The sequence below is a fragment of the Oryzias latipes genome, chromosome 3 (genome assembly GCF_053564925.1).
Source record: "Oryzias latipes strain Hd-rR chromosome 3, Olatipes_Hd-rR_3.1".
NCBI classification, from domain to species: Eukaryota; Metazoa; Chordata; class Actinopteri; order Beloniformes; family Adrianichthyidae; genus Oryzias; species Oryzias latipes.
The window spans coordinates 3,749,555-3,774,567 of record NC_136239.1 but is presented as its reverse complement, the minus strand read 5'-3'; the positions used below and the strand labels follow the sequence as shown (position 1 = coordinate 3,774,567).

At 51.9% G+C, this 25,013-nt stretch overlaps 1 long non-coding RNA gene across 1 annotated transcript; it reads right to left on the bottom strand.

Annotated features, from left to right (window-relative positions):
- Positions 1-12,586: 12,586 nt before the first annotated feature.
- On the bottom strand, positions 12,587-24,735 carry LOC144991124 (uncharacterized). The gene is made up of 3 exons (XR_013655028.1): positions 20,541-24,735; positions 20,315-20,420; positions 12,587-13,512 (listed from the first exon to the last, which is right to left on the bottom strand). It is a non-coding gene; the product is annotated as an uncharacterized LOC144991124 (long non-coding RNA).
- Positions 24,736-25,013: the final 278 nt, after the last annotated feature.

Below are 25,013 nucleotides of genomic sequence, written 5' to 3'. Positions count from 1 at the left end.
GAAAGAGCTACCTTCTGAGATAGCAGGCTGCCCGGAGGCCGACATGTTCCCCTGTTCCAGCAGCATCGCCTCCAAGGTCTCAACGTAGCTCACGGCGTTGAGTAGGATGTCCATCTTGGTCATCTTCTGATGGGGGTCGAACGTCGTGCACTGCCTCAGCTTATCCAAGGTGTCCCTGAGTTTTTCTCTTTCCCGGCGACTACGAATCGCAGTTTGTCTTCTCCGGTGGGCAAGTCTTTGCCCCTTGTCAGCCTCAGCTTTTGCCAGCTGGGGTAGACAGGAGGAGGACGAAATCGCGGCCGAGCCCAAGGCGTCAGAACTCCAGGGAAAAGAGCGGCCCTGCACAAAACTCAAGACGTTGATGAGGATTTCAGTCTTAGACAGCTTCTGGCGGGGGTCGACCGACGTGAACCGCTTCAGCTTTTCGTAGGTGTCCCTTAACTGTTCTGTCTCCAGGCGACTACTATTCTCTGATTGTGTTCTCAGATTGGCAAGATTTTGCCCCTTCTCCTCGGATTTCACCGGATGGCGCGGACGCAAGACGTAGGAGGAAGATGAGGAGGACAAGATCGGGGCTGAGCCTCCAGCATCAGAGCCCCACGCAAGAGAGCGACCATCTGAGAAGACGGGCGCCACAGGAGGAAGGAGGGACGCGGGCTCCGAATGAGATGACAGAGAATACTTGTGCTCCTGCTGCACCAGCATCCCCTCCAGTGTTTCCATGTAACTCAAGACCTTCAGGAGCATCTCCGTCTTGGACAGCTCCTGATGGGGGTCGACCAATTGCCTCAGCTTTTCATAGGTGTCTCTGAACCGTTCTCCCCCCAGGTATCTCCTTACATTGGCCAGTTTTTTTTTGTCTGCGTTGGCTTTCACCGGCTGGGGCGGACGCGAGATGGAGTAGGAAGAGGACGAGATGGAGAAGTCGTCTGTCGGACCGACGTGGAGAGGGTGCGAAATTAGTTCCTGGTAGAAGCATGTGTCCCTCGGGTTGAAACTGGGTTGCCCGAAGAAGGGAGTGGTGGTGGGGATGCTCGTCGGCTCCATTGACCAGTGAAAAACACGGCAGAAGAGAAACAAAGAGATTGTCCTTCGAGCCTACCAGGAAACTTCAACTAGGCTACTGTCAACTCGAAGTTTCTTATATCTGGGCTATCAGCAGCAGGCAGGTGGGAGGGTCAAGAGCGTTACCAATCGGTGACCAGCTGTAGGGGGGGGGGGGGGGGGGGGTATGCTCGCTTGTGGGTCTGTTTTAACGGGGGTTCCGACTGCAAGTCAAAAGGGAACGCTCCAGCAACAGAGAAAAACTGTCCAGGAACGTCTGGCTGCTGTTATACACTGCATGCCGCAGCCTGCCTCGGCCTGCCTGGACCTCAATGTTGGCCCCTCGAACTGTCGTGGTAGGATGCGGTGTCGAACAGGAGCATTTTGTGTCCGCGGAGGGAATAAGCCTACGAGCTCTGACGCTCGGTTCCCTGACCATTGCTTCAAAGTCTGAAGATGTGTTTTCAAAAGTTCTCACTCCAGCGCGGTGTTCGCAGTATTGTTGTCATTTTCCTTTTTTTTTTCTGTGTTTGTTTTTACTGTTTTTGTACGGTGTTCTGTTTTGTCTCAAAGTGTGCCTTTATGAAATAAAAGTAGTTCACACTTTGAAAATCACTGTTATTTATTCACAAACATGTCCATGTAAATGCTCTCTCTCTCTCTCTCTCACACACACACACACACACACACACACACCTATACTTGTCTTTAAGACATTGTGGGGGAGGGCTGACTGGACCATTGCTTTGTGGGGACTGAAGGGTTTGAGACTCTGAAAAAAAAAAAAAGAGAGAGAATGTCTATGTGGTTTTAAATATAGATAACAGTTTAAATCATCAATAGGATAAAGTAAAGTTGACAACCTGACCAGGTAGTGCTTTATGGGGACTTGTCCAGTTTTTAGTAACAAGTAGGGTCCTTTTTAGCACACTATTTGTTTTTTTTTTTATTATTTCTATTATTCCTGGGACCGCTAACACACTCTTTGGGTTTCACTAACATTGAGGGTACTTGGGTCTGGAAGAGTACTTGGGTTTGAAAAAAAAAAATGCAACATTTCCTACCATCTCTTACAGAACATAAAATGCATGATGTTTGCCTGGGGCCCCACGGACTGCAGGGGGTTCCAGCTGATGCCAGTGTAATTAACAACTAGAAATTACAGTGGAGCACAGTAAAGGTTAAAATCCGTATTGAAACATCCTCTACCATTTTTCAGAACGCAGCAGACCAAGGCATTGGTCCGACCAGCTTTCAGACGGTCAGACCGCAATACGGTCTGTCCGACCACTGTCAGACTGCATCTCGACAGTCTTGTCTTGGTAGAACCCAAGCAAAGCGGCTGCACCAGGAGTCGCAGAGCGCAGTGGCCCAGTCTCGTCAAGGTCACCCAGCTGCTGTGTGATCGCAACAAGCCGCGTTGGCAGCTCCCTTGTTTTTACCGTGATCGTGCAGCTTTTGACCTGAGATTTCAGCGGCTGTGTTCTCTACGCTCTACAAATAGAGGTCCTGTAAATGATGATGGAAGCTGCTCCTGCGGACAGACGGTGCAGTCAGGAGCTGCGGGGCTTCCCAGTGTCAGCTGGACGAAGACTGGGCAGGACGCAATGTGCATTTTGACTCTTTAAAACAAAATATAGTAGTATGAAGTATGAAGTATGAAGACGTGTGTGGGACAGTGCAGTCAGGTCTCCTAGTCTTAGATGGGAGGCGAAAGTCACTTTTAACTGTACCTGTTTTACATGAGCTCTCATTCTTATTTATTTCTATGTTTTTAATGTTGACATTTTTATTGTAAATGTAATTTATTGTTTCCCCCAACCTAGCCAAGACTCCCTTGAAAAAGAGATTCTTAATCTCAATGGGACAATTCCTAAGTAAATGAAAGTTAAATTAAAAAAAAAAAAGTGTCCACTTCACAGCCATGAGGCTGAAAAGTTAGTGGCAGAACTGAGCTCGAGGTGCAGACGCTCAGGCAGAAAAAGAATGAAAAGGCTGCAGGAGCAGTCTTAGAGCGCAGGGCCCTCAGCTCCTCAAGGTCACCCAGCTGCTGTGTAAAGCCGTGTAGGCAGCTCCATCGTGTTGCTCCACAAAACCTGCGCTCTGAGACACGCATTTGGTTTGTGTAATGCTGCAAACGCAGATTCTTCAGCAGGGCGAATCACCCCCACCGCTTCTCCTGGGTTCTGTCGAGACAGGACTGTCGAGATGCAGTCTGACACTGGTCGGACAGACAGCATTGCCGTCTGATCGTCTGAATGCCCGTCGGTCGGGTGGGAATCTGACCGGTCCCTTCCCGATCTCACAGCAGCAGCTTTGCACGTGAGATTTCAGCGGCAGTCTTCTCTAGGCTCTACGAAGAGAGCTCCTTCACAGAGAGGATTTAGTGGCCGTTCCGGTGGGGATGTTCCCTGCCGTAGAACGGAACGGTCTGAGCGAGGCACTTGGAGTGCACCGCAGTCTCAGAAAAACCCCTCCCTTCTTTCACTCCTCGTGAGCGAGGAAAGCGAACGGTTTCTGTGTTTCAAAGCTGGGAGGTTCTCAGGGAGCAGAGAGCGCCCTGCAACAAAAGTGTCTCTTAGCTGTGCTGAGGCAGGATTTTCAGTATCACTAATCACGGAGATGAAAATAAAGGAGCTTGTTCCGAGTTGGTTTTGTTTCAGACACACGTGAATGATTTCTTTGACTAGATTTACAGAAACACTGAAAACTTTTTTCTATCCTATGACTGAAACAGCGCTAAATGATGATGGAAGCTGCTCCTACGAGCAGACGGTGCAGTCAGGAGCTGCGGGCCTCCTAGTGTCAGCTGGACGAAGACTGGGCAGGACTCAATGTGCATTTTTACTTTGTAAATGTGAAGCAACCTCGAGGACACAGAGCCTCAGAGCTTGGAGACCAATTCTCTTGCCTTAAAGCGAATAATCTTTTTATCGGCTCGAACGAGGACAGAGTCGGCCTGTAGGCGCTGAGGGAGTTTGCAAACTCAAACCAGCCCCGTTTTGTCTGCCTTTCTTGAAACCAACACGTTCGATCGAAAGATCATGTAGACCCCTAAAAAAAAAAAAAAAAACCCTTTCAACAGTTTTTCATCTCAAAAGTTCACACAGACACGCGCACACATAGATGCCTTTGTACAACAGCAGGTCTCAGCTTTATTTCAGAGGACACACGGGGCAGCACAGAGGACAGACTCGCTGAAATACTGTTTTCAAAACATAGGACATTTTCAGTTACTCTGGAACCCGTGGTGGGAAGCGAGGCATTAGGTTGCGCTACCAGACAGCCTGATCCCTTTCACTCTGACTAGTCTGTGTCACCGTTGGAATCGCTTTCCTGCCGCTCAGAGCAGCCGGGGCAAAAAGGGATTGTGCAGCCCCTGCAGATGTACTTTCCGCAGCCCTTGCAGGAGGTCATTGTCTTCCTGTCCTTGGAGCGAGGACATATCTGACACCGTTTTCTCTTTCCATCGGCAGGCGAGGCCCTCCCGCCAGCCTCTTGTATGCTGACCATTAGATCATGGGCGGGCTTTGCGCGAGGAACTCGCTGCCTGCTCATTATGAGCCGTCTGACGAGATCTTTGCCCAGCTTCTCGAGGAAGATTCTCCTTCGGTTGCGGTTCCCCGACATCCAGTCCGGATGCGTTTCTCTCCATATCACGTACGCGTTGTACGCCGATGTGTCGATGATGTTGTGGAACAGGGCCAAGGGCCAGCGCTTGGTCATTCTCCTGCAGCTGTACGTGGCCAGCATTTTGTCCAGGTTGTCCACGCCGCCTTTAGTTTTATTGTAATCTAAGATCATCTCTGGTTTTTTGTCCTTGCGTTCGTGGCATATTTCGACCCTCGAGTGCTTAGTGCTCAGGAGCAAAACATTTTTATTCTTTTTGGGCACATAGGAAACCGCCGCGACACAGTCCGTAAATGCGAACCTAGAGGAGAACACTTCTCGTCCGCGGGCCGAGGTAAGCTCAGGAGGCAGTTCGGGTTTGTTGCTCCTGATCGTACCCAGCAGGGTGATTTTCCGTTTCAGCAGCTCGATGGCAAGTGCGTATGAAGTGAAGAAATTGTCGCACGTGACGTTACGGTGCTTCAGTCCGCGGGTGAGATCCAACACTACGCTCGACGAAAGGTTTTTCTCTCGAGCTCCGAGAGCCAGCTTGCCCAGGTACGGCTTTACCCTCCAAGCGTAGCTCGTCTTTGCGTCGCTTGCGACCCACAGTTTCAAGCCATACTTGGACGGCTTGTTGGGGATGTACTGCCTGAAAAAGCAACGTCCTGCGTTGAGAGGGGGGGTGGGACAAGAAAAAGGAGTTAAAACAGAGGAGAAGACGTCTAGGAGTCTGTGAGAAAGGTTCAAATGAAAGCTGTAACCAAACCTTTGAAAGGAACCATGCGCTCGTCCACAGTCACCTCGGATCCAATGTCGTACAGCTTCGGGAGCCGATCGGACCACTCTTCCCACACCTCTCTGATTGAGGCCAATTTGTCCGAAGCTCTCGAGGTTCTCGTGCGTCGATCATCAAACCTGAGCGTCGCTGAGATGCGATAAAAGTTTTTCAGGGACATGGTCGCCCCGAAAATAGCTCGGCCGCACTCTGGATCCCACAGGCTTTCCAGCGATTCGCCTCTGGACCTGTACACCCCGGCCAAGATCAGCAGTCCCACATAGGCTTCTAGGACAATCTCATCCATTGGTTTTGGTGTCTTGGTGGCATGGGCATTTGCGGCACTTTCGCGGTTGGTAGCTGTCAAAATCAGTCTTTCTACATTTGTAGTGAAAAACAAAAGAAAACAGGACAGTATGTCTTGAGCCCCCTCTCTCGCCTCAGGCGTAGGACCAGAGGACAGGCACGGAGGGGACGGCTGGGCGCCCGACTGGTCTCGCGCAGCCATCGACCACTTGATTTTGCTGTTCTTGGAGAGAAAGGTGTCAGGGAACACGATCGCGCTCTCCGAGGTGCGGTCTTCTTGGATGTCTTCCTCTTGGAAGTCTTGTTCTTGTTCTTCCAAGTAACTATGAGAACCATCTGGCTCGTCCACGTCCGTTTCACACTCGTAAGCTGAATCTGAATCCCAGTCGTAGGGTTGGTAGGGGGCATGATCCCGGCTTTCCTTCTGTCCTCCTGAGTCGGGTCGAGAACCCACTGGCTCGTCCACTTCCATTTCGCGCTCGTGGGCTTTTTCGCATGACGGATCGGACCGCTCGCCTGAATTGGCTTTGCGCTCCTCCTGACCGCCGTCTCCCCAGTCTTCGTCCGGCCCATCTGAGTCTAAATCCCAGTCGTAGGGTTGGTAGCGGGCACACTTCCGGCCTTCCTTCTGCCCCACTGGGGCAGCTCGCGAACCCTCTTGCTCTTCCAATTCCGTTTCGCGCACGTAGGCTTCGCCTGAGGGATCGAACCGCTCGCCTGAATTGGCTTTGCGCTCCTCCTGACCGCCGTCTCCCCAGTCTTCGTCCGGACCATTTGAGTCTAAATCCCAGTCTGAATTGGATTTGCGCTCCTCCTGACCGCAGTCTCCCCTGTCTTCGTCCGGCCCATCTGAGTCTAAATCCCAGTCGTAGGGTTGGTAGCGGTCATGCTTCTGGCTTTCCTTCTGTCCCACTTGGGCAGCTCGCGAACCCCTTTGCTCGTCCAATTCCGTTCCGCGCTCGCAGGCTTCGCCTGAGGGATGGGTCCGCTCCCCGTAATTGGCTTTGCGATCCTCCTGACCGCCCTCTCCCAAGTCTTCGTCCGGTCCATCTGAGTCTAAATCCCAGTCGTAAGGTTCGTAGCGGGCATGCTTCCGGCCTTGCTTCTGCTCCACCGGGGCAGCTAGCGGACCCCCAGGCTCTTCCACTTTTGTTCTGCGCTCGTAGGCTTCATCTGAGTCCAAATCCCAGTCGTACGGTTCGTAGCGGGCATGCTTCCGGCCTTGCTTCTGCCCCACTGGGGCAGCTTGCGGACCCCCAGGCTCGTCCACTTTTGTTCCGCGCTCGCAGGCTTCGGCTGAGGGATCGGACCGCTCTTCTGAATTGGCTTTGCGCTCCTCCTGACCGCCCTCTCCCCTGTCTTCGTCCGGTTCATCTGAGTCCGAATCCCAGTCGTACGGTTCGTAGCGGGCATGCTTCCGGCCTTGCTTCTGCCCCACTGGGGCAGCTTGCGGACCCCCAGGCTCGTCCACTTTTGTTCCGCGCTCGCAGGCTTCGGCTGAGGGATCGGACCGCTCTTCTGAATTGGCTTTGCGCTCCTCCTGACCGCCCTCTCCCCTGTCTTCGTCCGGTTCATCTGAGTCTGAATCCCAGTCGTACGGCTGGTAGCGGGCATGCTTCCGGCCTTCTTTCTGTCCCACTGGGGCAGCTCGCGAACCCCTTTGCTCGTCCAATTCCGTTTGGCGCTCGCAGGCTTCGCGTGAGGGATCGGACCGCTCTTCTGAATTGGCTTTGCGCTCCTGCTGACCGCCCTCTCCCCTGTCTTCGTCCGGCCCATCTGAGTCTGAATCCCAGTCGTACGGTTCGTAACGGTCATGCTTCCGGCCTTCCTTCTGCCCCACTGGGGCAGCATGCGAACCCACAGGCTCGTCCACTCTTGTTCCGCGCTTGCAGGCCCGGGGCATCGTCTTTCTCCTTTGAGGTCTTTCGGGACCCATCGTCTTCCGCCCCACTGGAGCAGCTCGCGAACCCCCTTGCTCGTCCAATTCCGTTTCGCGCTCGCAGGCTTCGCGTGAGGGATCGGACCGCTCACCTGAATTGGTTTTGCGCTCCACCTGACCGCCGTCTCCCCTTTCTTCGTCCGGCCCGTCTGAGTCTAAATCCCAGTCGTACGGTTCGTAGCGGGCATGCTTCCGGCCTTCCGTCTGCCCCACTGGGGCGGCTCGCGAACCCCCTGGCTCCTCCACTTTTGTTCCGCGCTTGCAGGCCCGGGGAATCGTCTTTCTCCTTTGAGGTCTTTTGGGACCCATTTTCTTCGCTACCTGGGTTGAGATCAGTCTCTGGTTATAACATAATCTGTAAACAGGCTGAAGTCTGCCGATTGTCCTTTGAGTTGACGTACGGAGAACTTCAGTCTTAATCTTGACACGTGGTTTTACTCAAGCAATAAAAAAAAAAAAAGAGATATGACACCAGAAGATCACAGGAGTTTACCGAAGCCGGCATTGGACCACGACTGGTGCATATACAGCCGTGCCCTGACAAAATAAAACTCTGACGCTGTGTGTGGATATCAGCATTTGCTTTTATTGTATCGATCCTGTATGTGTTTTCTTTTTTGCACAGTAAAAAACAAAAAAAAAATACATCATGCCCAAGTGTTGACTCTGGAGACACAGAATAAGTCAGACTTAGTCTTCCATGAAACGCACGACTCCGTCGTGCACTTTAAACCCGTAATGGGGACAGAACTGCGGCCTTTTCAAAGTCCAGAGGTCACACACGTATTTGAGCGTCCTGCACATCATTTTAAACTTTTCCCCAGTCCAATGCTTTGAGCTTGTACCCCAGGGAACTCCCGTGAGGGTGGCTAACTCCTCTGCCATCCCGCAAAAGTCAAGAGACATTTTGGTCTCTTCGTGATCTTCTTCGTCCTTGGACCACAGCGCGGTTACGAGCTTCGCGCACCAAGAGCTGAAATTCTCTCGGTTGCGTATCGCGCCACCCAGCAGCCTTTTGGTTCCCAGTCCCACAGGAGTGAAGCTGTAGTCGGTTCCGCAGAGGGCCATGAAAATCAAGTGTTCGGATCGGACGCTCCGGTCCTTCAGCACTCTGGCTTTGGCTCTCAGGAAGAGGTGTCTTCCGGAGCGAGTCAGTCTCAGGTAGCGAGCGTAGGCCGACTCGGGGATCGCTCCGTCTGCGTAGGCTTTGGCCGTGCGCTTTAGCCCTACCGTGATCCTCCCCTTGGTCTTCTGCAGGTGGGATTCGCTCTCAGATTCTGCGTCGAGCTCTGGCTGGCGGAGACGCTTAGATCCGCAAGTTACCGTGCGAACGGCATCCCCGGAGGCGTGCAACGAGGGAGCGTGTTCTGCGCTTTCGACTTTTGTGTCAGCTGCGCCACACAGGACAGCGAAGACAAAGTGTATCGTCTTTGCGCTGCGTGTGCATGGCGAGTACATTTTCTGGCTTTCCAGTGCAAGTTCGCTCAGTTTGTTTCTGGCGTCAGACTCAAAAAACGCGCTCTGGAAAGTGACGTAAACCGAGCCTCGAATGCCACCCCGGTACAAGAACCCGTACACGGATAGTCTGAACCCCTCGCCACCGTAGTTCTCCAGAATGCGACCTAGATTGACGTGTCTTTCCGCCACGCCGCAAGGCAACAGGTGGTGCTCTCCCAAACACAGGTCGCACAGGGCGCTCAACCAATCCTCTGCGGCGTTAGGTGATTCGCTCGTGGTCCGACGACTTGGTGGCTCGATCAGGAGCTCGCCGTAGGGCGACTCGTGCATGGCTCGGTCCTCCGTGTAACTTCTGTTGTCCAACCTCAGTGCCAGGCCGGGTCTTCCGCTCGCTGCGAGTACTGCGATCAGATCCGAATCTCCTGTACACACCGTCACTGAGCCAGTCAGGGCATTGGCCAACTCCACCATCAGCGTGTCGGCCTCTGTTTCTCGACACTCGACACATGCCTTGAGCAAGGCCTGGAGACGTTCGTTGTCAGGGCTCGCGAACGCGGTCAAGTAAACTCCCTGCACCCCCTCAGGCCTGTAGGTCTTTCCGTCGCAGTGGCTTGGATCCCGGACCGAACGTCCGAGGGTCTCTACTTCGAACTGGTCCCGGTCCGCGAGAGGGCCAGCCTCCTCTCGCCTGCGCTCCTCGTACTCACTGTGGAATGAGACCAGGTTGCTGGCGCGCTCGTCGGTCGTATCGGCCCAGCGCGACTCGGCTACCGCCCCCGTGACCAAGAAAAAGTTGTCTCTCATGCCCACGTCGGCCAACAGTTTCATCGTGCCGTACTCTATCTCGGCCAGGTGAGCCTTACAGAAGTCCACGTGTGCCGGGACCGTCCTGTTCGCCCTTTCTTCCCTCACGCTTGGCTTCTGCGCCCCCGGACCATCTTTCACGAGCACGACGCATCGACCCTGGGCCCCCTCTTGAACGTACCATGACGCAAAATAACTCGCCATGCTCGCGACGGAGATCACTTGCTCGCTCTCCGTGTAATCGCATTCTCTGACTTTGTGTATCACCATGAGGTGGTCTATCAGGATCCAGTCTTGCTGCTCATGGGGTTTTTCGATTACCTCGAAAGGCGCCATTTCTGGGTTGGCCAGCATGCCGTGGAGCGCCCGTCCCTTCAGACCCATTTCGAGGGGATGGGTTCGTCAGTGTGTTCGTTTCCCTCTAGCACTCGAGCTCGCAGTCCAGGTTTATAATTTCACGCGTGCCCCTCCGTCGGATTCGGCGCAGGGATAACGCTGACCCAGCAACCGAATCCGCCGCGGCCGTCAGGGCAGTGGAGGGAGTACGATGCTGCGTGTGGCCTTGCGGTCCCTGATGAGAGGGATGTCCCTGCCAAACTATGGCCTTTTCTCGGTTGAACATGACGTTCCTGTAGCAGAGGTCTTCCGGGTCGACGCTGGCCCCACTGCCGGAGCTCGGCTTCGAACGGGCCTGGACTCTCAGGTTGACGCAAGTCGGCGTGAGGCAGTTGAGCACCTGTGGACATAAGCTGTTTATCCAGCGGAACTTGCTGCGCAGCGTCTTGGTCACGGAGGGCCTCAGACAGCTCCTTATGGTGACTGTGTTCGTGCCCGGCCGTATGATCACCAGGTAAGCGTTTGAGCGTTCCGCCACGCTCGGGTAAGTGAGGGAGAACATTGTCCAGGTCAGCCATAGCTGAGCGTTGTACCGCCACAGGGTAGCGTTGTCCAAGACGTCGCTGTTTCGGGTCTTGAGCTCCAGAAGGGCCACGGTGTCAGTCAACGTGTCGTGGGCCAAGAGGTCCACTTCCGTGTAGAAGCTGTACCGTCCCGGCAGTGGCCCGCAGCCCCGGGTGCAGCCGTTGTGGTACGTGCTGCCACCTCGGTCGGGTGTGGGCACGCCGGCCACTTTGAGGCCCGCGCAGATCGGCTTGAGGCGCAGGGCCTCGAGCTGGGCGAGCAGGAGGCGAGACACGGGCCCGGTTTCTGATGCAGCCATCTTTCCGTTGAACACGTCCTTGCACTGAGCGTCCACTGCGTTTCCTATGCTGGAGGACAGCTTGCTTCTATCCCATGCGCGCTTGCAGGACTGAAAGTTGAGAGAGTCGCATGACAGCAGGCGTCTCAGCTCGCCCTCGAACTCGCGAGCTCTGTCCTCAGGTGCGTTGAGGTTGGTCACGTGCTGGGACACCCAGCTCAGTGAGTTCCACCGATCTCGACCGAGATGGCGGAGGAACTTTGCGTAAAGATCCACGCAGATCATGTTGTGAGATCGCGCGCGTCTCCTGCAGCGTGAAATAGAATTTAAGGTCTTTGTGATGCCGTGGACCCTGTACCAGCGGCCGTGCGACACAGCCTTAGCCTGGAGGCTCGCGCTTGACCCTCTGAACTCGATCGCGGGTTTCCCGAGCATCATCTTATTAAATGTCGCGGGGCGGGGGGCCCCAGAAGCATAACTGTTAATTTGGGAGTTGGTGGGGTGGGTCGGGAAAAAGAACCTCTGAGATCTCAGTCTGCTCGTACATAGGACGCAGCCCTGTCCTCCAGACTCAGCTCAGCGGGATGCAGCGGACCAGGAACGGCCTCGTGGGTGGCTTTGATTCTTTGATTTCTTCTGGGAAAGAGATGCTGACGGGGAGAAAGTCAGGCGCTTCCTCCAACTCCGTACTGAGCGTTGCCAGGTTCAGGGGGAAGCTGGGTGCCGCCATCGCGATCATCACCTCTCTCATTGTCGGGTTCCTTGCCCTGCCCAACAACGTCCTGTACCTGATAGATAGCAGTCACGCCGTGAGGGGAAGTGCGAGGTACGTCTCGTCTGGCTCCTCTGAGAGTCCAATGAAGAGTGACTACGATCAGGCGTACATACACGGCGGCATAGCTGTGATAACCCTGGGCTGTCTGGCAATGGTCGTGAGCGTGGTGCTAAGCTTTTTCGCGGCCAAGAGCAAGCGCAAGATGGACGACGGCGAGGACAGGCCCAGGAGGGTCAACAAAGGCACCCGAACGGTGTTGGCCTGTCTGGTCATGATGAATCTGGAGCTGTTCATGGCAGTTGTTTCGGGTTGCATGGAGCTCTTGTACCGGCCGATGATTCGCGACGAACACAGGATGCACAACATGGAGTGCGCCATAGCCGTGTTCAACATTCTGATTTACGCCATGTACGTCATTACAATGGTGCTCACCTCCACAGTGCTCAAAGAGAGACAAGGCGACGGGAGAAATGCTGACGGCTTGATCTCGTACAATGCTCATAGAGATAGTCCGAATGCTGTCAAAACATACGGGGATTGCGACTACTATTCGCAGTCCAGCCTGTTCCTGTGACATGAACAGGATTTCTCAAAGGCTTTCACCTTTTTACTTTTGATCGGGTTACAGTATATGTCCCTGTGAAACCTCAATAAACACAATGACAACGTTGATTTTGTTTTTAATTACGTTTTATTGCTTCTTCTTTCTACTTTGTTATCACTCCAGCAAGGCAAACGATGCACTGACATACTTGAAGTACTACAATGATCGGACAGGGACCAGTTCCAAGTGTAACTCAGGATCAGAGTGGCTGCATTGTAAGATCTGGGAAGGGACAGTCAGTTTCTTGGTCATTTTACAAGTTACTGTTTAAATTTAATCACAGAAAGCAGTCTACATTTTAAAACGTTTGGTTAAGCTGCTCTGTACGTCTATGAGACAACAAAGGTCAATCTCAGTTTATTTATTTTGATGTAGTTTGACTAGACACCCTGGAACCATGCAGCTGTAGGCAGGTATGCTGGAGCCAGTATTAGGTAACCAGAAATAATAGAACCTGACTGAATTCTCTTGTAAGCTATCATATGTAATGCATGCATTTCTAACACCCCGTCTCATCTGCATTAAGAAAACGTTCCTTTTCATGTCTTCGATGATCCAGTAGGGTATTTATTGGTCCACTGGAGGGAGAACAAAGGGCCTGTCTTGGTCTGGTCGCGGTGCAGGAAACCAGCATTTCTGCAGCTGAAAGAAACAAAGGGGAACTTTAGGGTGATGTACAAGTATCAGGCACACGCATCGAGACAGATCGGGAGGAGAGCGGTCCTTCCTTTAGTCGCAGATTGATAGGCATTCAAGTCTTCCCTGCAGCTTCCTGGTCATCCCTGGCTACTTCGCAGATGAGCCGGCGATCAGCTGTTGTTCCACTTTCCCTCTGCTCCCACCTTTCTCCTCAGGGGCTATCCATTCTGAGCTTCCATTTCAACGTAGGGCTTCAGTGGGGAGTCCTGTTCAGTGATGTCCAGGAGTGTGTATGATTAAGTCAGCAATCCGTACGATCCTGACCATCTCCCACAGCCCACGGGTTGAAAACACTGCCCTACAGGGAGGACAATGGGCATTTCGTGTTCATTTCAGAAATTGCTGCTCACATTAAATCACAGAATGCTGGGTTCATTCATTTTAAGCGCTTTATTGGATGAGTCGCCCTGTACAACAAAAAAAAAAAAAAATAGATCACGTGAGGTGAATGACGGTTTGTTTTTGTTTTTCAGTAGTGGTCGGGGGTGATAGAGGGTGCCTGAAACGTCTACAAATTTTTGGGGTGAATGACCACTCTTCAGTGGTCAGGGACCAAACCATGTACAGTGGTCAGGGACCAAACCAGGATGAGGGGGTGCGTTTTTAAAATGACCCCCCCCATTCCCTTCCTTCAATCCAAGCCTTTTTGTTCCCCCTCTAGGACAGCCAAAGGGTTAAAATAAGCCCCCCCGTTCCTTTATCTAATCCAATTTATTTCTTTTTTCTCTAGGATAGCGCAAGGGTTATTGTCATACATTTAAAAGTAAACATGTATTTCAATGAGTAAAATCGTATAAAGTATATATAACCCTCCCACTCCCCTAAGGCTGGTTTCAGGATCCCCTACGCTGTAATGAAGGGTCCACATGACCCCAACCTTACTCTGACAAGTTCTCCAAGTGATCCCACCTTACTCTTAGGCTGTCAGAATGTTCACTCGATTGTCACACAGTTAGGGAAAACAGCCCTTACATTGAAAAGGGTACACAGAGCGGCCTTGGATCCTGGTCTTGATAGACAAAACATCCTGTTTTCCCACCATCAACGTGAGAACTGCCTCCTACCACCTGGTCTTGACAGACAAAACGTAGCGTTTTCCCACCATCAACGCGAGAACTGTCTCCTACCCACAGTCTCACCATAACCCTCCCGCGCCACTCAGGCTGATTTGAGGAACCCCAACGCTGTCTCGAGGGGTCCACGCGACCCGAACCTTACTTCTACGAGTTCTCCAAGTGACCCCACCTTTACTTTGAGAAATGTAGTCCTACGAAGGCCAAGTATCCCTACAGCTCCCCTTAGGCTAATTCGAGGAACGCCAACGCTGTCTCGAGGGGTCCACGCGACCCCGACCTTACTTCTACGAGTTCTCCAAGTGACCCCACCTTTACTTTGAGAAATGTAGTCCTACGAAGGCCAAGTATCCCTACAGCTCCCCTTAGGCTGATTTGAGGAACCCCAACGCTGTCTCGAGGGGTCCACGCGACCCCGACCTTACTTCTACGAGTTCTCCAAGTGACCCCACCTTTACGGTGAGAAATGTAGTCCTACGAAGGCCAAGTATCCCTCCCGCTCCCCTTAGGCTGATTTGAGGAACCCCAACGCTGTCTCGAGGGGTCCACGCGACCCCAACCTTATTTTGACTAGTTCTCCAAGTGACCCCACCTTTACGGTGAGAAATGTAGTCCTCCGAAGGCCAAGTATCCCTCCCGCTCCCCTTAGGCTGATTTGAGGGGTCTCGCGTACCCCACAAGGCAACGCGCTGAACTATATTTTGTTTTGGTCTATCCTGTATGTCTTGACGGGTTCGCGTGACCCCACAATGCGGCGTGCTGAACTATATTTTGTTTTGTTTTACTGTGTCTGTCTAGAGGGGTCACATGTACCCAACAAGGCATCGCTCGGAACTATATTTTGTTTTTGTTTACTTTGGGATCACACGTACCCCACAAGGCAGCGCGCTGAACTATATCTTGTTTTGCTTTACAATGTCTGTCTAGAGGGGTCACGTGTACCCCATGAATAAATGAGGCTCGTCATGTATCATCTTATCCCGCGGGCCAGCCGTATATCCCTCCCACTCCCCTAAGGCTGGTTTCAGGATCCCCTACGCTGTAATGAAGGGTCCACATGACCCCAACCTTACTCTGACAAGTTCTCCAAGTGATCCCACCTTACTCTTAGGCTGTCAGAATGTTCACTCGATTGTCACACAGTTAGGGAAAACAGCCCTTACCTTGAAAAGGGTACACAGAGCGGCCTTGGATCCTGGTCTTGACAGACAAAACATCCTGTTTTCCCACCGTCAACGTGAGAACTGCCTCCTACCCCCTGGTCTTGACAGACAAAACGTAGCTTTTTCCCACCATCAACGCGAGAACTGTCTCCTACCCACAGTCTCACCATAACCCTCCCGCGCCACTCAGGCTGATTTGAGGATCCCCAACGCTGTCTCGAGGGGTCAGCGCGACCCCAACCTTATTTCGACGAGTTCTCCAAGTGACCCCACCTTTACTTTGAGAAATGTAGTCCTACGAAGGCCAAGTATCCCTCCCGCTCCCCTTAGGCTGATTTCAGGAACCCCTACGCTGTAATGAGGGGTCCACATGACCCCTTCCTTACTCTGACAAGTTCTCCAAGTGATCCCACCTTACTCTTAGGCTGTCAGAATGTTCACTCGACTGTCACACAGTTAGGGAAAACAACTCTTACATTGAAAAGGGTACACAGAGCGGCCTTGGATCCTGGTCTTGATAGACAAAACATCCTGTTTTCCCACCGTCAACGTGAGAACTGCCTCCTACCACCTGGTCTTGACAGACAAAACGTAGCTTTTTCCCACCATCAACGTGAGAACTGTCTCCTACCCACAGTCTCACCGTGACCCTCCCGCGCCACTCAGGCTGATTCGAGGAACCCCAACGCTGTCTCGAGGGGTCCACGCGACCCGAACCTTACTTCTACGAGTTCTCCAAGTGACCCCACCTTTACTTTGAGAAATGTAGTCCTACGAAGGCCAAGTATCCCTACAGCTCCCCTTAGGCTAATTCGAGGAACGCCAACGCTGTCTCGAGGGGTCCACGCGACCCCGACCTTACTTCTACGAGTTCTCCAAGTGACCCCACCTTTACTTTGAGAAATGTAGTCCTACGAAGGCCAAGTATCCCTACAGCTCCCCTTAGGCTGATTTGAGGAACCCCAACGCTGTCTCGAGGGGTCCACGCGACCCCGACCTTACTTCTACGAGTTCTCCAAGTGACCCCACCTTTACGGTGAGAAATGTAGTCCTACGAAGGCCAAGTATCCCTCCCGCTCCCCTTAGGCTGATTTGAGGAACCCCAACGCTGTCTCGAGGGGTCCACGCGACCCCAACCTTATTTTGACTAGTTCTCCAAGTGACCCCACCTTTACGGTGAGAAATGTAGTCCTCCGAAGGCCAAGTATCCCTCCCGCTCCCCTTAGGCTGATTTGAGGGGTCTCGCGTACCCCACAAGGCAACGCGCTGAACTATATTTTGTTTTGGTCTATCCTGTATGTCTTGACGGGTTCGCGTGACCCCACAATGCGGCGTGCTGAACTATATTTTGTTTTGTTTTACTGTGTCTGTCTAGAGGGGTCACATGTACCCAACAAGGCATCGCTCGGAACTATATTTTGTTTTTGTTTACTTTGGGATCACACGTACCCCACAAGGCAGCGCGCTGAACTATATCTTGTTTTGCTTTACAATGTCTGTCTAGAGGGGTCACGTGTACCCCATGAATAAATGAGGCTCGTCATGTATCATCTTATCCCGCGGGCCAGCCGTATATCCCTCCCACTCCCCTAAGGCTGGTTTCAGGATCCCCTACGCTGTAATGAAGGGTCCACATGACCCCAACCTTACTCTGACAAGTTCTCCAAGTGATCCCACCTTACTCTTAGGCTGTCAGAATGTTCACTCGATTGTCACACAGTTAGGGAAAACAGCCCTTACCTTGAAAAGGGTACACAGAGCGGCCTTGGATCCTGGTCTTGACAGACAAAACATCCTGTTTTCCCACCGTCAACGTGAGAACTGCCTCCTACCCCCTGGTCTTGACAGACAAAACGTAGCTTTTTCCCACCATCAACGCGAGAACTGTCTCCTACCCACAGTCTCACCATAACCCTCCCGCGCCACTCAGGCTGATTTCAGGAACCCCAACGCTGTCTCGAGGGGTCAGCGCGACCCCAACCTTATTTCGATAAGTTCTCCAAGTGACCCCACCTTTACTTTGAGAAATGTAGTCCTACGAAGGCCAAGTATCCCTCCCACTCCCCTTAGGCTAATTCGAGGAACCCCAACGCTGTCTCGAGGGGTCCACGCGACCCGGACCTTACTTCTACGAGTTCTCCAAGTGACCCCACCTTTACTTTGAGAAATATAGTCCTACGAAGGCCAAGTATCCCTACATTTCCCCTTAGGCTAATTTGAGGAACCCCAACGCTGTCTCGAGGGGTCCACGCGACCCCGACCTTACTTCTACGAGTTCTCCAAGTGACCCCACCTTTACGGTGAGAAATGTAGTCCTACGAAGGCCAAGTATCCCTCCCGCTCCCCTTAGGCTGATTTGAGGAACCCCAACGCTGTCTCGAGGGGTCCACGCGACCCCAACCTTATTTCGACTAGTTCTCCAAGTGACCCCACCTTTACGGTGAGAAATGTAGTCCTCCGAAGGCCAAGTATCCCTCCCGCTCCCCTTAGGCTGATTTGAGGGGTCTCGCGTACCCCACAAGGCAACGCGCTGAACTATATTTTGTTTTGGTCTATCCTGTATGTCTTGACGGGTTCGCGTGACCCCACAATGCGGCGTGCTTAACTATATTTTGTTTTGTTTTACTGTGTCTGTCTAGAGGGGTCACATGTACCCAACGAGGCAGCGCGCTGAACTATATTTTGTTTTGGTTTACGTTATCTGTCTTGAGGGGTTTGCAGGACCCCACAAGGCAGCGTACGGGACTGTATTTTGTTTTGGTTTACGTGGGTATCCCCACGGACCCCACAAAGCAGCACGCTGTAATGTATTTTGTTTAGGTTTACGTTGGGGTACCTCAGAGCCCCACAAGGCCGCGAGGGACTATATTTTGTTTTAGCTTACGTTGGGGTACCTCAGACCCCACAAGGCAGCGCAGGGAAGAGGCTAGAGCTTGGGCTTGCATTTGTCGGAAAACAGTCATTTTAAAATTTCCATCTTTTCATAAACTTTCATGAACATTATGTTTGGTCCTGCAAAAACACTCTTCTTTTCTCACAGATAACGGACACAGAGCGACCTTGGATCCTGGCTTTTACAGACAAAACATAGCGTTTTCCCACCATCAACGTGAGAACTGTCTCCTACCACCTGGTCTTGACAGACAAAACATAGCGTTTTCCCACCATCAACGTGAGAACTCTCTCTTACCAACATTCTCACCATAACCCTCCCGCACCCCTAAGGCTGATTTGAAGATCCCCTACGCCGTCTTGACAAGGTTACCCGCAGACCCCACGAGGCAGCGCGGGGAAGAGGCAAGAGCTCGGGCTTGTTTCCTGTCAGAAAACAGTCATTTTAACATTTCCGTCTTTTCATAAACTTTCCATATTATGTTTGGTCCTGCAAACACTCTTCTTTTCTCACAGATAACGGACACAGAGCGACCTTGGATCCTGGTCTTGACAGACAAAACATCCCGTTTTCCCACCGTCAACGTGAGAACTGTCTCCTACCACCTGGTCCTGACAGACAAAACATAGCGTTATCCCACCGTCAACGTGAGAACTGTCTCCTACCACCTGGTCCTGACAGACAAAACATAGCGTTTTCCCACCGTCAACGTGAGAACTGTCTCCTACCACCTGGTCCTGACAGACAAAACATAGCGTTTTCCCACCGTCAACGTGAGAACTGTCTCCTACCACCTGGTCCTGACAGACAAAACATAGCGTTTTCCCACCGTCAACGTGAGAACTGTCTCCTACCACCTGGTCCTGACAGACAAAACATAGCGTTTTCCCACCGTCAACGTGAGAACTGTCTCCTACCACCTGGTCCTGACAGACAAAACATAGCGTTTTCCCACAGTCAACGTGAGAACTGTCTCCTACCACCTGGTCTTGACAGACAAAACATAGCGTTTTCCCACCATCAACGTGAGAACTGTCTCCTACCACCTGGTCTTGACAGACAAAACATAGCGTTTTCCCACCATCAACGTGAGAACTGTCTCCTACCACCTGGTCTTGACAGACAAAACATAGCGTTTTCCCACCGTCAACGTGAGAACTCTCTCTTACCAACATTCTCACCATAACCCTCCCGCACCCCTAAGGCTTATTTGAAGATCCCCTACGCTGTCTTGACAAGGTTACCCGCAGACCCCACGAGGCAGCGCGGGGAAGAGGCTAGAGCTTGGGCTTGTTTTTCTGTCAGAAAACAGTAATTTTAACATTTCCGTCTTTTCATTAACTTTCTATATTATGTTTGGTCCTGCAAAAACTCTTCTTTTCTCACAGATAACGGACACAGAGCGACCTTGGATCTTGGTCTTGACAGACAAAACATCCCGTTTTCCCACCATCAACGTGAGAACTGTCTCCTACCAGCCGGTCCTGACAGACAAAACATAGCGTTTTCCCACCATCAACGTGAGAACTGTCTCCTACCAGCCGGTCCTGACAGACAAAACATAGCGTTTTCCCACCATCAACGTGAGAACTCTCTCTTACCGACAGTCTCATTATAACCCTCCCGCACCCCTTAGGCTGATTTGACGATCCCCTACGCTGTCTTGACGAGGTTACCCGCAGACCCCACAAAGCAGCGCCCAGGACTATATTTGGTCCAGGTTTCCGCTGGGGTCGCCGGCGACCCCGCGAGGCAGCGTGCGGGACTATACATCGTCCAGGTTACCGCTGGGGTCACCGCAGACCCCGCGAGGCAGCGTGCGGGACTATATATCATCCAGGTTTCTGTTGGGGTCACCGCGGACCCAACAAGGCAGCGAAACTGCTTTTTTGGAGCAGAACCTTTTTTTTTTCTTTCAGTCAGAATTTTCACTTGATTTTCACAGAGTGGGGAAGAACAGATAGAACCCACCTGCCGGCGCTGGTCGGAGGGGTTGATATCTCGTTCGGACCCCCTCACAGCTGCAGCTTTGGGAGTGAGATTTTAGCGGCTTTCTTCTGTCGGCGTCTTGTCCAGCCTTCGCAGATTCGCATGGTTCAGGACGTCATAAAAAATGAAATGGGAAACTAAAGGTCAAACAAGAGTTTGCATGAATTTTCAAACCTTTTGTAAGAGGGGAGAGGTGGAGAAACACGACCTGTTAGGCTCTGTGGCTGTCCGCTCTCTCCGGCCTAAAGGCAAACAAAACAAAAACTTTTTCATTAAATTTATCCCGTAAGGGAAGATGAAAACATACAAAATACAACATTAGACTGGTGTGTTTTTGTTTAGTCTGCATTGCTGGTGTCGTGGCTCCATAAACACTCCAGTACAGAGAGAAAACAGAGACCGAAAGTCACGTACCCCACAAAGCAGCGCGCTGAACTATACAGGCCTACTGGTGACCGTGATACCTGCTATCTGCTACTGAGGAAAGGAATCAAGCATATTTCTGCAATACAGTATACATGCATATATAGAATCCATTCAATGCTTAATAGAAATAATTTAGAACATACCTCCACAATACCCCCGTTTGGATCTACTCCCCACAATATCCACACACACACAAACAAAGCAACAGATAGACAAAATATAACAAACACAGTACCACCGGATCTCCCTCACCACCCACCAAACCCCGGACTACCTGCTGCCAAAAAGGTCATCGTCTACCTTTGGGACCCGGCTGTCAATGGCGGAGGAAAGGAGGTGGACTACGAGTGAACCAATCAAACCACAAACAAACAAAAACAAAACCAAGTGAACAAACAAAAAGCAACAACAAAAAAAAGCAACAAACACAAAACACGAAATCACAACAGACGTAATCACACCTGAAAAAAAAGAAAGATCACGATGAAGAAGACAGACAACTGACGATGCCGCTGCTTGGGTCAGCTGGTTCCATCAGACATGAGAAGGAAAAGGAAAGAAAACAAAAAGAGTCCGGTGCTCCATAATCTGAAACACAAAGGAACTATGGAAGAGAAACCAGAACAGACAGTAAGTGTTGAGGAGTTGGAGAAGCCTAGAGGATGGAGCTGCTGCAGATCAAGAGGACAAGGAGGATGATGTATATCCGGACAATCTAGAGAAAGCTGAAAAGCTGATGAGGTCTCTCACGAGCCAGCCTCATTGTGAAGATGTGCTACCCTTTGCTGTGCCCTTTTCCACGAACCTCATAAACCACAAGCATAAAGTCAATTTCACCCCAGGTTCTCAAAATAAAATCAAAACGTACACAGATCACAAGGTAAAAAAAAAAAACCCACACATATACAGTTACACGACATCAAAACACTCCGAAAAGCTTCTGTAAAGAGACAATTGTGGTTTCGTTTGGATATTCTGTCCTGTTTTTTATTTTTTGTTTTTAATTTTACAGCCAGTGAATACCTGACAGAACATTAGCAATAGCTTCAGATGTGGTGCTGGAGGGCCAATTCACTCTCTCTCTCTCTCTCCATTCCGCTGACCTGTGGGCTGTTTCGGGACCATGCCTGGGGTTGGATCCCCGAGTCATGTTGTAATAAAAACGTCATCATACAAAAATACATTCTGGGTTCGTTTGGATTTTCTATTCTGTTTTTTATTTATTTATTTTATTTTTTTTATTTTACAGCCAGTGAAAACTTCACAAAACATTCACAATAGCTTCAGGTGGAGAGCTCGTAGACATGTGAAGCAACCCCGATGGAGCTAAGCCGCAGATCAGCCCGCACCTGCAGGGCAACAAACCGAGAGGCAGGCTGGAGAGCGCCGTGACTGAGAGCAGCCGGCAGGTCCATCCTCTCCCGTCTGACAGCACTCGTAGCTCTATAGAAAGGTTCAGGTTGGGTGAAGGGAACTGCACGAGCGGTGACGAGTCACACCAAAGTGCGCTGTGTCAGAGAGGCTCTGACCTCTGACGGAGGTCACCGTGTCTGTAAAACACACACACACAGTCGATGTGATTTTCAAACTTCATCTCAGAATTTCTTACCTTGCTGGAGTGATGAGACTGCGATCTCAGTGACGGTGACTGATCACAGACAAAACAGGGGAGCCGACACGGCTTGTTGCGATCACACAGAGGCTTGGTGACCTTGATGAGACGGGCAGCTGCGCTCTTCGACACCTTCTGCAGCCGTTGGTCTTTCTGCCTGAGTTTCTGCACCTCGGCCTGCAGCATTGCCTCGTCCTCATTTCTGCTGCATAACAGCAGCCGGACTCCAGCTTTGCAGCCACACGGCTGTGAAGCGGCCTCTGCTGCTGTCCCAGTCAGGGCTGACGCTGTGGCGATGCTCACATGGCTCCTGGTACGGAGAGATTCCCAAATACTGCCGACTGACAGGCGGGCGGCAGAGCGCCTTGACTGAGAACAGCCAGCAGGTCCAATCCTCTCCCCTCTGACAGGTCATGAAGCTTCATGGAAAGGCTCAGGTTGGGTGCAGGGAACCGCACGAGCGGCTTCCCTGACGAGTCACACCCCAGAGCGCTGTGTCAGGGAGGTTCAACTCAGAGGCAGGCCGCAGCCTGTCGCGTCTGAGGAACCCACGCAGCCTGCACCATCAGGGGAGCACGCAGGTCCTCCTCTGCCCTCTGAAAGTCATGAAGCTCCATAGAAAAACTCAGGTGGGGTGCGGTGAAGGGAACCGCACGAAGGCCTCAGCGACCAGTCACACCACAGAGCGCTGTGTCAGGGAGGCTCAGCTCAGAGGCAGGCTGTGGGTGATATACCGTTTCGAGTGAATGTTTCAGGCCTAGCGGGGCTCCAACCTGCCGCAGGTCCTGGTTTCTGTAACGGATTCCATCGTTTGACCTGTCTTTTGTGAAAAAATCATGGCGTTGAATGCCATGCCTCTGGTCACCCAGTATATGCATCCATGCACACCAACACATACCTGTATTCTCTGACGGAGGTCACCGTGTCTGTAAAATACACACACACACACACAGTCGATGTGATTTTCAAACTTCATCTCAGAATTTCTTACCTCGCTGGAGTGATGAGACTGCGATCTCAGTGACTGTGACTGATCACAGTCAAAACAGGGGAGCCGACACGGCTTGTTGCGATCACGCAGAAGCTTGGTTGACCTTGATGAGACGGGCAGCTGCGCTCTGCGACTCCTTCTGCAGCCGTTGGTCTTTCTGCCTGAGTTTCTGCACCTCGGCCTGCAGCATTGCCTCGTCCTCATTTCTGCTGCCAAAAAGCAGCCGAAGTCTAACTTCACAGCCACACGGCTGTGAAACGGCCTCTGCTGCTGTCCCAGTCATTGCTGACGCTGTGGCGATGCTCACATGGCTCCTGGTACGGAGAGATTCCCAAATACTGCCGACTGACAGGCGGGCGGCAGAGCGCCTTGACTGAGAACAGCCAGCAGGTCCAATCCTCTCCCCTCTGACAGGTCATGAAGCTTCATGGAAAGGCTCAGGTTGGGTGCAGGGAACCGCACGAGCGGCTTCCCTGACGAGTCACACCCCAGAGCGCTGTGTCAGGGAGGTTCAACTCAGAGGCAGGCCGCAGCCTGTCGCGTCTGAGGAACCCACGCAGCCTGCACCATCAGGGGAGCACGCAGGTCCTCCTCTGCCCTCTGAAAGTCATGAAGCTCCATAGAAAAACTCAGGTGGGGTGCGGTGAAGGGAACCGCACGAAGGCCTCAGCGACCAGTCACACCACAGTGCGCTGTGTCAGGGAGGCTCAGCTCAGAGGCAGGCTGTGGGTGATATACCGTTTCAATTGAATGTTTCAGGCCTAGCGGGGCTCCAACCTGCCGCAGGTCGTGGTTTCTGAAATGGATTCCATCGTTTGACCTGTCTTTTGTGGGAAAAATCATGGCGTTGAATGCCATGCCTCTGGTCACCCAGTAAATGCATCCATGCACACCAACAAATACAACATTCATTGTTATTTTAGTGGGTTACCAGGTTTTTGGTCCCCACAATAAAACTGGTCCCCACACCGTGAGTGTGCTACCAGGCTGAGGTCCCCTTAATGTAATAATGACAAACACACACACACACACACACACACACACAAAACTCCCAAAACTTTGACAGGACATTTTTTTGGCAATGTTAACATTGAATTCAATGTTATTTTAGTGGGGACTAGATTTTTGGTCAAATGACAAATAATGACAAACACTCAAACACTCACCTCAGAATTCCTTAACTGGCTGGAGTGATGAGACGATGATCTCAGTGACTGTGACAGTGTTTGATCACAGTCTTAACAGGGGAGCGAACACGGCTTGAGCAGGGTGCTGCCTGCTCCCTGAGAACCTCCCAGCTCTGAAACACAGACGCCGTTCGCTTTCCTCGCTCACAAGGCATGAAAGAAGGGAGGGGTTTTTCTGAGACTGCGGTGCACTCCAAGTGCCTCGCTCAGACCGTTCCGTTCTACGGCAGGGCAAATCCCCACCGGAACGGCCACTAAATCCTCTCTGTGAAGGAGCTCTCTTCATAGAGCCTAGAGAAGACTGCAGCTGAAATCTCACGTGCAAAGCTGCTGCTGTGAAATCGGTAAGGGAGCGAGAGGGTCCGGTCAGATTCCCACCCGACCGACGGGCATTCGGACGATCAGACGGCAATGCTGTCTGTCCGACCGGTGTCAGACTGCATCTCGACAGTCCTGTCTCGACAG